The sequence below is a fragment of the Coregonus clupeaformis genome, unplaced genomic scaffold (genome assembly GCF_020615455.1).
Source record: "Coregonus clupeaformis isolate EN_2021a unplaced genomic scaffold, ASM2061545v1 scaf0393, whole genome shotgun sequence".
Taxonomy (NCBI): Eukaryota; Metazoa; Chordata; class Actinopteri; order Salmoniformes; family Salmonidae; genus Coregonus; species Coregonus clupeaformis.
In genome coordinates, this window is record NW_025533848.1 from 110,900 (window position 1) to 123,091 (window position 12,192).

The following is a 12,192-nucleotide window of genomic DNA, read 5'->3' on the forward strand; positions in this document are numbered from 1 at the left end:
AACGGGACCGCCGAGTGCTGAAGCGCGTAGCGCGGAAAATGTGTCTGTCCTCTGTTGCAACACTCACTACCGAGCTCCAAATTGCCTCTGGAAGCAAAGTCAGCACAATAACTGTTTGTCGGGAGCTTCATGAAATGGGTTTCCATGGCCGAGCAGCCGCACACAAGCCTAAGATCACCATGCGCAATACCAAGCGTCGGCTGGAGTGGTGTAAAGCTCGCCGCCATTGGATTCTGGAGCAGTGGAAACGCGTTCTCTGGAGTGATGAATCACGCTTCACCATCTGGCAGTCCGACGGAATGTAATGTTTGGTGGAGGAGGAATAATGGTCTGGGGCTGTTTTTCATGGTTCAGGCTAGGCCCCTTAGTTCCAGTGAAGGGAAATCTTAACGCTACAGCATACAATTACATTCTAGATCAGGGGTGTCAAACTCATTTTAGCTCAGGGGCCACATGGAGGAAAATCTATTCCCAAGTGGGCCGGACCGGAAAAATCATGGTATATATAACTTAAAAACAACAACTTCAGATTGTTTTCTTTGTTTTAATACGATCAACATACAACATAAAGCTGGAGCCTGAGGACAGTGTGTCCAAAATAGTACAAGCACAACATCACTATTAATCATAAAACACGTCAAGTTTATTTGAAAATTCTAAAGAAAAAGAACACACAAACACACAATGCCTCAGTGATTAACAGAACTGTTTCACAGATCACAGAACTATATCAGGGTGTCATTTCTCAGGCAGAAATGTAGATAAAAATAATGAAATCCTATTCCCCAAACAAGTGCAAGAACCACAGAGTCAAGAATAGGTTAAATATACAAATAAAATAAAATCAATTAAAAACAATAGTACATCAACATAAAAACATATAAACATAAATCTGAAAGCGTTGCTCAAACTCCCGTAACAGTCCCGTTATTTTATCTTTGAACCGCTTCATGTCTGCCACATGTTGGGTCGCGCACACATTTTTCAGACAGGGGAAGTGAGCTGCATCACCACCGGCAAGTTGCGTCTCCCACAATGACAGCTTCAACTTGAAAGAACGTATGCTGTCATAATACTGCGTGACAACTTTGTTGCGCCCTTGCAGCTGTTTGTTCAAGTTATTCAGGTGCTCTGTAACATCCACCATAAATGCAAGGTCCGGCATCCATTCTGCGGAATGAAATTCTAACACTGGTTTGCCCTTTTCTTCCATGAACTGTTCAATTTCTTCTCGTAAATCAAAGAAACGCCTCAGCACAGCACCTCGGCTTAACCATCTTACCTCAGTGTGGTATGGCAGGCCATAGATGTGGTCTTTCTCTCTGAGAAGGCTGTCAAACTGACGGTGATTCAGGCTTCTGGATCGGATGAAATTAACAGTTTGGATGACCACCTTCATGACGTTATCCATCTTTAATGACTTGCAACACAAAGCCTCCTGGTGCAAAATACAGTGAAAAGTCAAAAAATCACGTCCTCCATTTGCAGATTGCACTTTCTCTCTGAACTTTGTCACAACGCCTGCTTTTTCCCGATCATTGAGGGCGCACCATCTGTAGCCAGGCTGACAGCGCGGGACCAGTCCACTCCGACCCTGTCCAGCGCGCCGACGAGTGCGGTAAAAATATCAGCTGCTGTCGTTGTATCTGTCATCGGCACCAACTCCACGAACTCCTCGGTGACGGTCAATGTGTCATCAACTCCGCGGATGAAATAATGGCCAGTTGTGCAACATCTGTAATGTCCGTGCTTTCATCAATTGCAACCGAAAACGCAATAAATGACTTTACTTTTTGCTTCAACTGGCTGTCCAAATCCACTGAAAGATCGGAAATCCTGTCTGCAACTGTGTTTCTTGTCAGGCTGATATTTGCAAAAGCCTGCCGCTTTTCAGGGCACACAATCTCCGCTGCCTTCATCATGCATGTTTTTACAAATTCACCCTCACTAAATGGTTTTGAAGCCACTGCGATTTCATTAGCAATGAGGTAGCTAGCTTTCACTGCAGCGTCACTGATGTCTCGGCTGTGAGTAAACACAGACTGCTGTTTCTTCAGACCCGCCAACAGTTCATTCACCTTCTCTCATCTCCGCTGTCCTTGAAAGTTGTCATATTTGTCGGCATGAAGACTCACATAGTGGCGACGAAGGTTATATTCTTTCAGCACTGCAACATGCTCTGAACACACCAAACATACAGCTTTCCCATTCAATTCCGTGATTAAATAGGATGACCATTTTTCTTGGAACACTCTGCACTCTGCGTCCACTTTTCTCTTTTTTGACAGAGACATATTGGGGCAATGAGGGTGCCAAAGCACATAATGTTAAAAGTAGAAGCCGTAATAAATATCGCGGGCAAAACAAAGTAGCTCATTGGCTGCACGTGCTTGACCTACTTGCTCTGCCCCGGTATAAACAGTTTGCTTGCTTAACACAATTGCTATTGCGCCATCCAGTGGACGCAATTGGAACGGCAGTTTATTTTATTGAAAAATTGCAGCGCATTTTTATACTTTACAATTTTTTTTTTATTATTATTTTTTTTTATCATCTCGTGGGCCGGATTAAACCCGTTTGCGGGCCTGATCCAGCCCGCGGGCCGTACGTTTGACACCCCTGTTCTAGATGATTCTGTGCTTCCAACTTTGTGGCAACAGTTTGGGGAAGGCCCTTTCCTGTTTCAGCATGACAATGCTGTTGTTATCGGTGTGGAAGAACTTGACTGGCCTGCACAGAGCCCTGACCTCAACCCCATCGAACACCTTTGGGATGAATTGGAACGCCGACTGCGAGCCAGGCCTAATCGCTGCCCGACCTCACTAATGCTCTTGTGGCTGAATGGAAGCAAGTCCCCGCAGCAATGTTCCAACATCTAGTGGAAAGCCTTCCCAGAAGAGTGGAGGCTGTTATAGCAGCAAAGGGGGGACCAACTCCATACTATTTGTCGTTGTTGCTGACCTATTTGTTTTTCTCATTTCAATGCCAAGCGGTTTTCACCAGTCAGTGGACAATTAACCTCTCTCTTCTCTACTGGCCTGTTTCATCCTCCTCTGTTTGTTCTGTTTGTCCTTTCTGACACACCATCTGGGCAAGAGATGGAAGAGGAAGTGAGACATCCCCGTCCCACATTGTTTCTGTTTCAATGGAAGTCAATGAACTAAGTAGGCCAGATCCAGCTGCTATCGCATCGGTGTCAATAGGAGAGCCACCCCTTAAGAACTTACCCGTCCTACTGACAGCCAGCCAATGTCCTTAATCACATTGATTCAAATCATATAAGGATCCACAAATGTAGTGGAGTATTAGCTACTTACTTTCGCATTAATATGCGCAAGCCCGGTGTAGAAGACTGCAGAAAAGGGCCTCAGAATCAGACCAGAGCAACGTGACTGGCTCACTCAATATAGTTGCCGGTCCACCCACCATGGAATGGGTAATGTCAGTTCTAGTGATTTTAATTCTATGGTTCTAATTCTATATCTCCGCCCCCTCTCTGAGAACTGGACGGACAGAGAAGGCAGCTCCAGCCCTGGATGATTGTCTGAGTACCTGGTAACCCAATGCTATAATTACTACCTCCCACGGTGGGTGAAATCAGAGCCTGGTACCATTGGTTCTCTGGCTGACTGGCTGGTGAGGAGAGACTTCAGGTGAGGAGGGATTTCAGGTAGCTGACTGAGAATGGTCTGGCCTGGGTCCTGGGTCGCTGCTGGGACAGGGAGAGGCTGAGAGGCCAAGGTAAGGTTTTCTCGTGTCAATTAATTTGTGACATTCCTGGATTAATCATTATATTAATAAAGTCCAATTTAATAAACGAATATGATAGTCTGTTTAAAAAATGTTAAAGAGATACTCCGGTATTTATGTATACTTTTTAGCCAGTAGTTGTGAAAGTAGAACTCACAAGCCAAAAATGGTCCCCGATTATTGAGTACTACGTCACAAATGTGCAGATATGTGCACCACGTCATAGCGCTCTCTCTCTCTGCTGTGTCCACTGAGCCGTTGGACCCGCCCTGCAACCTCATTGGATATCGCTCGGCAGGCCTCTTGCTGGCTGTCACTCAAATGCGAGGGGCTGAAGCTCATTGACTAGAATTCAAATTGCTAGGGGGCTGGGCCACGTGGGGGAAAATGTAGGTAAAATGGCATGGCACAGAGAAAACAATCACTTTCAAACTAGGGATTTCGTGGCTAATTGAGGTAAGACAGTAATTCTGCTCATAGATTATGCATGTATGAAATACACATTGACACATCCAGCCCAAAGCAGGAGGTTGAAAAAATACTTTCTAAGTCGCCAAAGTACCGGAGCATGTCTTTAGAGGTACTAGACTGTGTACATACCTGGATGTGTTGGCAAAATCACTACATATCCCATAGAGCCAAGCGGGGAGAGGCTGCCCGTTGTGACATTTTCAAGACCAGTCAGAAACGTCCAGCTAAGTTTCTTTCCAGCGAATTTCTTAGTGACGTGCAGTGGCGGCTGGTGAAAAATATTCTCGGTGGGGCTGTGCCATACTTTTTTTTCCTGTAACCATCGCGATATATTTTAACACAAACTGCAGGACAGCAGTGCTCAGTGAAACATTCAGTAATTATTTAATGCCAATATTAAAAAGTTGAGGCATTCTTACACAAAAACATATTACACAAACCCAAGCCTTTCATTTGCATTTAAAGTGAACTTTTCACCATTGGTAGTAAACAGGCAACGCAACAGGCATGCTGTCAGAACAGAGTGGAAAGTGGACAATAACATGAAATTATTATAAAGTTTATAGGAAATCTTACACTGTATGAAAGGATGTATAATATAGAAATGGATATCAAGTGGATGAACTCAAACCTTTGACTGGAAGAATAGCATACAGTATTTTATGATCATACTAAATGTGACTAATTGTTAATGTGCTCCAGAACTGCAACAATTAATTGATACAAAACAACATATATACAGTAATATTAGCAAAGACACTATTTAAGACTTTCTAGAGTACCATATATAACTGGATTTTTTATGCTAAGGTCAACTATATACAAAGAAACATGCGGCCAGAGCTGCTCTGTGTGTGTGTGTCTGTCATCTTATTTGTACAGGAATTTTGCCCGTCTGTCCTTCTGAGTGGCAAACCTCTCAATGACCCTTTGATTAAAGTCAGGAATGTCCCTGACAAGTTTCTTCTCCATGGAGAGCATGGCCAGAGCGTTCAGGCGATCCTGTGTCATGCTGTTTCTCAGGAAGGTCTTGATCCTTTTCAGTGTAGAGAAGCACCTTTCTGACTCAGCAGTTGTCATGGGTGTGGTGATGAGGATCTTGAGGAGGCTGGCAGTCTCTGTGAAAGTGCTCTGAAAGGTTGTTCTCCATGAAGAACTGGTACAGGGGCACTGCACCACTACAAGCCTTGAACTCACTGTTCTCATAGATGAGGGACAGTTTGGTTTTGAGCTTGGCCTTGTTCAACATGGGGTACGCCTCCACGGTTGTTTCAAGCGCTGTATCGGGGAACTTCACACTGTGTTGTGGGAACAACTCTCCGTGCAATAGTGTTGCGCTGATGAGGTGCTGGGTGAAGGAGAACCTCTCTTTGGCATGACTCAGGATGGTATCACATACCTGTAAAAGATACATCATCAGCTTTAATTTGCAATTAAGCTATTTTGATGCAAGTGATCCTGACTGACACATGCCTATGTCCAACTCAAGTATATGATTACCAAGGTGCTGATTGTTCAGGGTTTTGGCTACATACTACCAGGCCTGAAAAAGTTCTAGGTGGGAAACACTGACAATTACATCACAACTTACCTCTATAGCCAACCTCTGTTGTTCTCCTGGTCCCAGCATCCTCCGTCGCTTGATGGGCTGTTGCTGCTCGTCAGATGCGCTGTCCCCACACAAAGAGGGAATTGAGGCCCTGGGTCCAAAAATAAAGTTTAATTTGATAACTTGCAATCAGACTTCTTAACTCACTGTAATTCCCCCTCAACACACAACCAGTGACTTATATATATATATATAGACAGACAGACAGACAGACAGACAGACAGACAGACAGACAGACAGACAGTGTGTATATACACACAAACTATGTCTAGTAACTGCTTTTAACCTGTGATGTACATAATTAACTGATGTTATTACGTTTTAAAGCCTTTTTCTATTACATTTGTGAGAGGGATGCAACATAATTTTGTTCTGCTGTTCACTTAGCAATAAAGTTAATATTCAATAACAACTAGGCCTCTTCTAGAAATTGACCTGGTGGACACCTGAATAATTATTACAAACTGTGTAGTACTTTCCTGCATTATTATCAACGTCTGATTGTGTCTTCTCTTTCCTTTTAAAATACTAAAACAAATATAATTGTGACGGCTCTATGATAATCACTCACACAAGCACCAACTGGCAGTGGGTGGAAACGTCAGTCGTCTCGTCAGCTTGAATGGCGATAAAATCAGCACTCTTTACTTCCTCCAGGATGTAATCCTTAAGCATTGACAGCATACAGTCCAACAGCTCGTTCTGTATCGTCTTTGACGTGCCCTTAAAAACGGTAGCTGTCTTCAGGGTGCTCCTCCAGCACACTGTCGAGGGAGGCAACAAAATCCACTAAGCCCGGAAAATGCCGGGGTTGTCTGAGGAGTCAGTCTCCTCGTGCCCACGCAAGGCCAACTCAAAAGCCCCCACAGAACTTCACACAATCGATAATTTTGGATAGAATGTGCCTGTTTTATCCACCTCCTCATTGTGTTTCCTCACCGCAATCCTGTAGCCGTCATCCAGCTGCGTAGCAATGTTCACCCTTCCTAATACAGCTAGCTTTACAGAGTTGTCCATGTGTGCCCTGGTGTTCTCATGTTTCTTTACCTTCTCTGACAGGTGCTTCATATCCCTCACTCCGGTACCTGTCCATGCTGAATCTGACCCGTCTTTAAAAAGCAAGCACGGAAAGCAAAATAAAGCATTAGCATCAAGTGCACCCAGCTAGCCAAGCCTTCCTGGTGTACCAGCTACGGGAGAAGCCGCATATACTGCTTCCCTTTCTCGCTAGCCTGCTGTCTGATTGAGAGGTCAGGTTGATCTGGGCTCAGCTCTTTCACCCGAACTTTCTCTGACAAAGTTCTCCTCTCAAACGGATCTTGGAGGAGAGATTTCACCGAGTTAGGGTTGGGTCTTGGAGGCAGTAACGTTTCGTTCGCCATTGTTGTCCAGTAAAAATGGCGTCACTGGACCCCGGTCCTTATTTTATCAGGGAGCGAGCTTGGGGCGGTAAAATAATCGCCCTCCTTGGATTCGATTTAAGATCGCTTATTGACTACATTTTATGTCATACATTCATATCTTAAATTAGCAATTGGCTTAACTGCTACGTAGACCCGCCTCCTCGGGGCACTTTCTGTATCGCCCAGAGCTGACGAGGCGTTTGACAGGCAGAGGAAAGGTTGCGAATATGATTTTCTATCATATCTTACACATATTACTGTGTGCATTCCATATTTCAAACACACAAATATTGACATACTGATGTTTTTATTATTATTATTATTATTATTTTTATTTTTTTATTTTTTAAAATAATTTTATTTAAGGGGCGGCGCCCTAGCGCCCTCATGTCGGCCAGCCGCCACTGGTGACGTGATTGTATAACTTCCAAAGGAGTTTTGTTACGTTTGGCAATGAGGATGAAAACTAGCATAGTTCAGCTAGCCAGCTAGTTTAGCCAGTTAGTTTAGCCAGCTAGTTTAGCCAGTTAGTTTAGCCAGTTAATTTAGCCAGCTAGTTTAGCCAGCTAGTTTAGCCAGTTAGTTTAGCCAGCTAGTTTAGCCAGTTAGTTTAGCCAGTTAGTTTAGCCAGTTAGTTTAGCCAGCTAGTTTAGCCAATTAGTTTAGCCAGATAGTTTAGCCTGATAGTTTAGCCAGTTAGTTTAGCCAGATAGTTTAGCCAGTTAGTTTAGCCAGCTAGTTTAGCCAGCTAGTTTAGCCAGCTAGTTTAGCCAGCTAGTTTAGCCAGTTAGTTTAGCCAGATAGTATAGCCAGATAGTTTAGCCAGCTAGTTTAGCCAGTTAGTTTAGCCAGTTAGTTTAGCCAGCTAGTTTAGCCAGATCGTATAGCCAGCTAGTTTAGCCAGCTAGTTTAGCCAGCTAGTTTAGCCAGTTAGTTTAGCCAGATAGTTTAGCCAGCTAGTTTAGCCAGTTAGTTTAGCCAGCTAGTTTAGCCAGCTAGTTTAGCCAGCTAGTTTAGCCAGGGAAAACAAGCTGGGACAGGATATAGCTGGGCGCCCATGGAGGATAATTCAGGAACAGATTGTAGTTTTGTATGCCCTGATATCAGGAGCTGGCGGCGAAACTATTTAATTTAGAGACTGAAATGAATAAATCAGATGACTAATATTAATGGACATCGAATCGATATACAATCCCGGAATCAGCTGTTAACTGTCAATAGTAAAACAAAGCTTAAAACAATGTTTGAGTGAACCCTGAATACAGAAAATGAATGGTGAAGTCGCTTCCGGACACGGTAGACTCCTCCTCCTCACAACTCTATAACCCCAAGTACATGTGGTACTTAGTTAGGGTGACCCATAGAGATAGATGGAGGACTCATCTTTGTATCTGTGCCATTAAGACGTCTGTGACAGAATGGGAAGCGCCATTGAGGCCATCTCCATTTTAAAGTAGTTAATTTTCTTCTTCTTCATTGGCTGATCGCTCCCAACTCATAGGAATCCCCACCCAGTGGACTACATTAAAATGGTGGAAGCCCTCAATGGGAATGTCCATGCTAAAGCGGGTTACATCCATGATGAGTCCTCTATATATCTCTTGCTGTGAATATTTTGCTAACTAATATGAGTCTTCCATCTTACCATTAAACACCAACTTCAAGAGACAGCCATGAAAGGAGCATTTTTATTTTTCTCCCAATAAACAAATATGCAATTCAGACAAAGTACAAAATGGACAGATACAATGTTTGACAATCTGAACATACAGAAATTGAGAAAAAAAAATCTGTGCCTTCTGCAAGAAGTGGTCACCTACAGTTTATGCAACTTTCTGACATTATAACAGTGTAAGAACAAAGTAAACGTGTAACTAACTTCTCTCTCCTTCATATAGGCCCGTAGACAGTCATCCTTCTTGTACATTACATTGTTGTTGTAGATTATCTTGCAACAGTCATTTTAACTGACAGATTTAGTCGATGTCTGTGTCACATTCATCAGGATGTGATGTTGCATAGGACATACGGTAGTTAACTTCCAACAGTGTTCTTTGTGGTATCCCAGTGTATATGTTGCATAGAAAACAATACAGTGAGTCTGAGTGTCTTAGTGTTAACTGAAATAGAATGTGGTGGACCTTAGGATGAACTCCTCAATGGAAACAGTGAGGAACAAAATGGAACATCAGTCTGGACAATACAAGGAAGTCTCTCTCTCTCTCTCTCTCTCTCTCGCTCTCTCTCTCACAAAGCAAGAAAGGGGATGTACTTACATACAACGTGTTTAAAATTTTGTTTATATATACAGTGCCTTGCAAAAGTATTCATCCCCCTTGGCATTTTTCCTTTTTGTTACATTTTTATTTGGATTTCATGTAATGAACATACACAAAATAGTCCAAATTGGTGAAGTGAAATGAAATAAATAACTGAAAAGTGGTGCGTGCATTCCTATTCACCCCCTTTGCTATGAAGCCCCTAAATAAGATCTGGTGCAACCAATTACCTTCAGAAGTCACATAATTAGTTAAATAAAGTCCACCTGTGTGCAATCTAAGTGTCACATGATCTGTCACATGATCTCAGTATATATACACCTGTTCTGAAAGGCCCCAGAGTCTGCAACACCACTAAGCAAGGGGCACCACCAAGCAAGCGGCACCATGAAGACCAAGGAGCTCTCCAAACAGATCAGGGACAAAGTTGTGGAGAAGTACAGATCAGGGTTGGGTTATAAAAAAATATCAGAAACTTTGAATATCCCACAGAGCCCCATTAAATCCATTATTAAAAAATTGAAAGAATATGGCACCACAACAAACCTGCCAAGAGAGGTCCGCCCACCAAAACTCACGGACCAGGCAAGGAGGGCATTAATCAGAGAGGCAACAAAGAGACCAAAGATAACCCTGAAGGAGCTGCAAAGCTCCACAGCGGAGAATGGAGTATCTGTCCACTTTAAGCCGTACACTCCACAGAGCTGGGCTTTACGGAAGAGTGGCCAGAAAAAAGCCATTGCTTAAAGACAAAAATAAGCAAACACGTTTAGTGTTCGCCAAAAGGCATGTGGGAGACTCCCCAAATATATGGATGAAGGTACTCTGGTCAGATGAGACACAAATTGAGCTGTTTGGCCATAAAGGAAAACGCTATGTCTGGTGCAAAACCAACACCTCTCATCACCCCGAGAACACCATCCCCACAGTGAAGCATGGTGGTGGCAACATCATGCTGTGGGGATGTTTTTCATCGGCAGAGACTGGGAAACTGGTCAGAATTGAAGGAATGATGGATGGCGCTAAATACAGGGAAATTCTTGAGGGAAACCTTCCAGCAGGACAATGACCCTAAGCATACTGCTAAAGCAACACTCGAGTGGTTTAAGGGGAAACAATTAATTGTCTTGGAATGGCCTGGTCAAAGCCCAGACCTCAATCCAATTGAGAATCTGTGGTATGACTTAAAGATTGCTGTACACCAGCGGAACCCATCCAACTTGAAGGAGCTGGAGCAGTTTTGCCTTGAAGAATGGGCAAAAATCCCAGTGGCTAGATGTGCCAAGCTTATAGAGACATACCCCAAGAGACTTGCAGCTGTAATTGCTGCAAAAGGTGTCTCTACAAAGTATTGACTTTGGGGGGGTGAATAGTTATGCACGCTCAAGTTCTGTTTTTTTGTCTTATTTCTTGTTTGTTTCACAATACAAAATATTTTGCGTCTTCAAAGTGGTAGGCATGTTGTGTAAATCAAATGATACAAACACCCCCAAAAATCCATTTTAATTCCAGATTGTTAGGCAACAAAATAGGAAAATGCCAAGGGGGGTGAATACTTTGGCAAGCCACTGTACACATCATGCTACCCTCATCCTTCCTTCCTGTTAGCAAGCCACTGTACACACCATGCTACCCTCATCCTTCCTTCCTGTTAGCAAGCCACTGTACACACCATGCTACCCTCCTCCTTCCTTCCTGTTAGCAAGCCACTGTATGCCTGGAGTGCTTCCCACTGTACACATCATGCTACCCTCCTCCTTCCTTCCTGTTAGCAAGCCACTGTAGGCCTGTAGTGCTTCCCACTGTACACACCATGCTACCCTCCTCCTTCCTTCCTGTTAGCAAGCCACTGTACACACCATGCTACCCTCCTCCTTCCTTCCTGTTAGCAAGCCACTGTACACACCATGCTACCCTCCTCCTTCCTTCCTGTTAGCAAGCCACTGTACACACCATGCTACCCTCCTCCTTCCTTCCTGTTAGCAAGCCACTGTACACATCATGCTACCCTCCTCCTTCCTTCCTGTTAGCAAGCCACTGTAGGCACCATGCTACCCTCCTCCTTCCTTCCTGTTAGCAAGCCACTGTACACACCATGCTACCCTCCTCCTTCCTTCCTGTTAGCAAGCCACTGTACACACCATGCTACCCTCCTCCTTCCTTCCTGTTAGCAAGCCACTGTAGGCCTGTAGTGCTTCAACCTCCTCCTCCTGTGTGTAAAACCAATACACATCCACTAGATTGGGAGGCTGAAGCTGAGAGGGTGAGGCTGAGAGGGTTCTGAGAGGGTGAGGCTGAGAGGGTTCTGAGAGGGTGAGGCTGAGAGGGTTCTGAGAGGGTGAGGCTGAGAGGGTTCTGAGAGGGTGAGGCTGAGAGGGTTCTGAGAGGGTGAGGCTGAGAGGGTTCTGAGAGGGTGAGGCTGAGAGGGTTCTGAGAGGGTGAGGCTGAGAGGGTTCTGAGAGGGTGAGGCTGAGAAGGTGTGTGGTGTGGTGGTGGTGTGGCGTGTTGTGTGGTGTGGTGGTGTGGTGTGATGGTGTGGTGGTGTGGTGGTGTGGTGGTGTGGTGGTGTGGCGTGTTGTGTGGTGTGGTGGTGTGGTGGTGTGGTGGTGTGGTGGTGTGGTGGTGTGGTGTGGTGTTGTGGTGTGGTGTGGTGTGGTGTGGCGTGTTGTGGTGTGGTGTG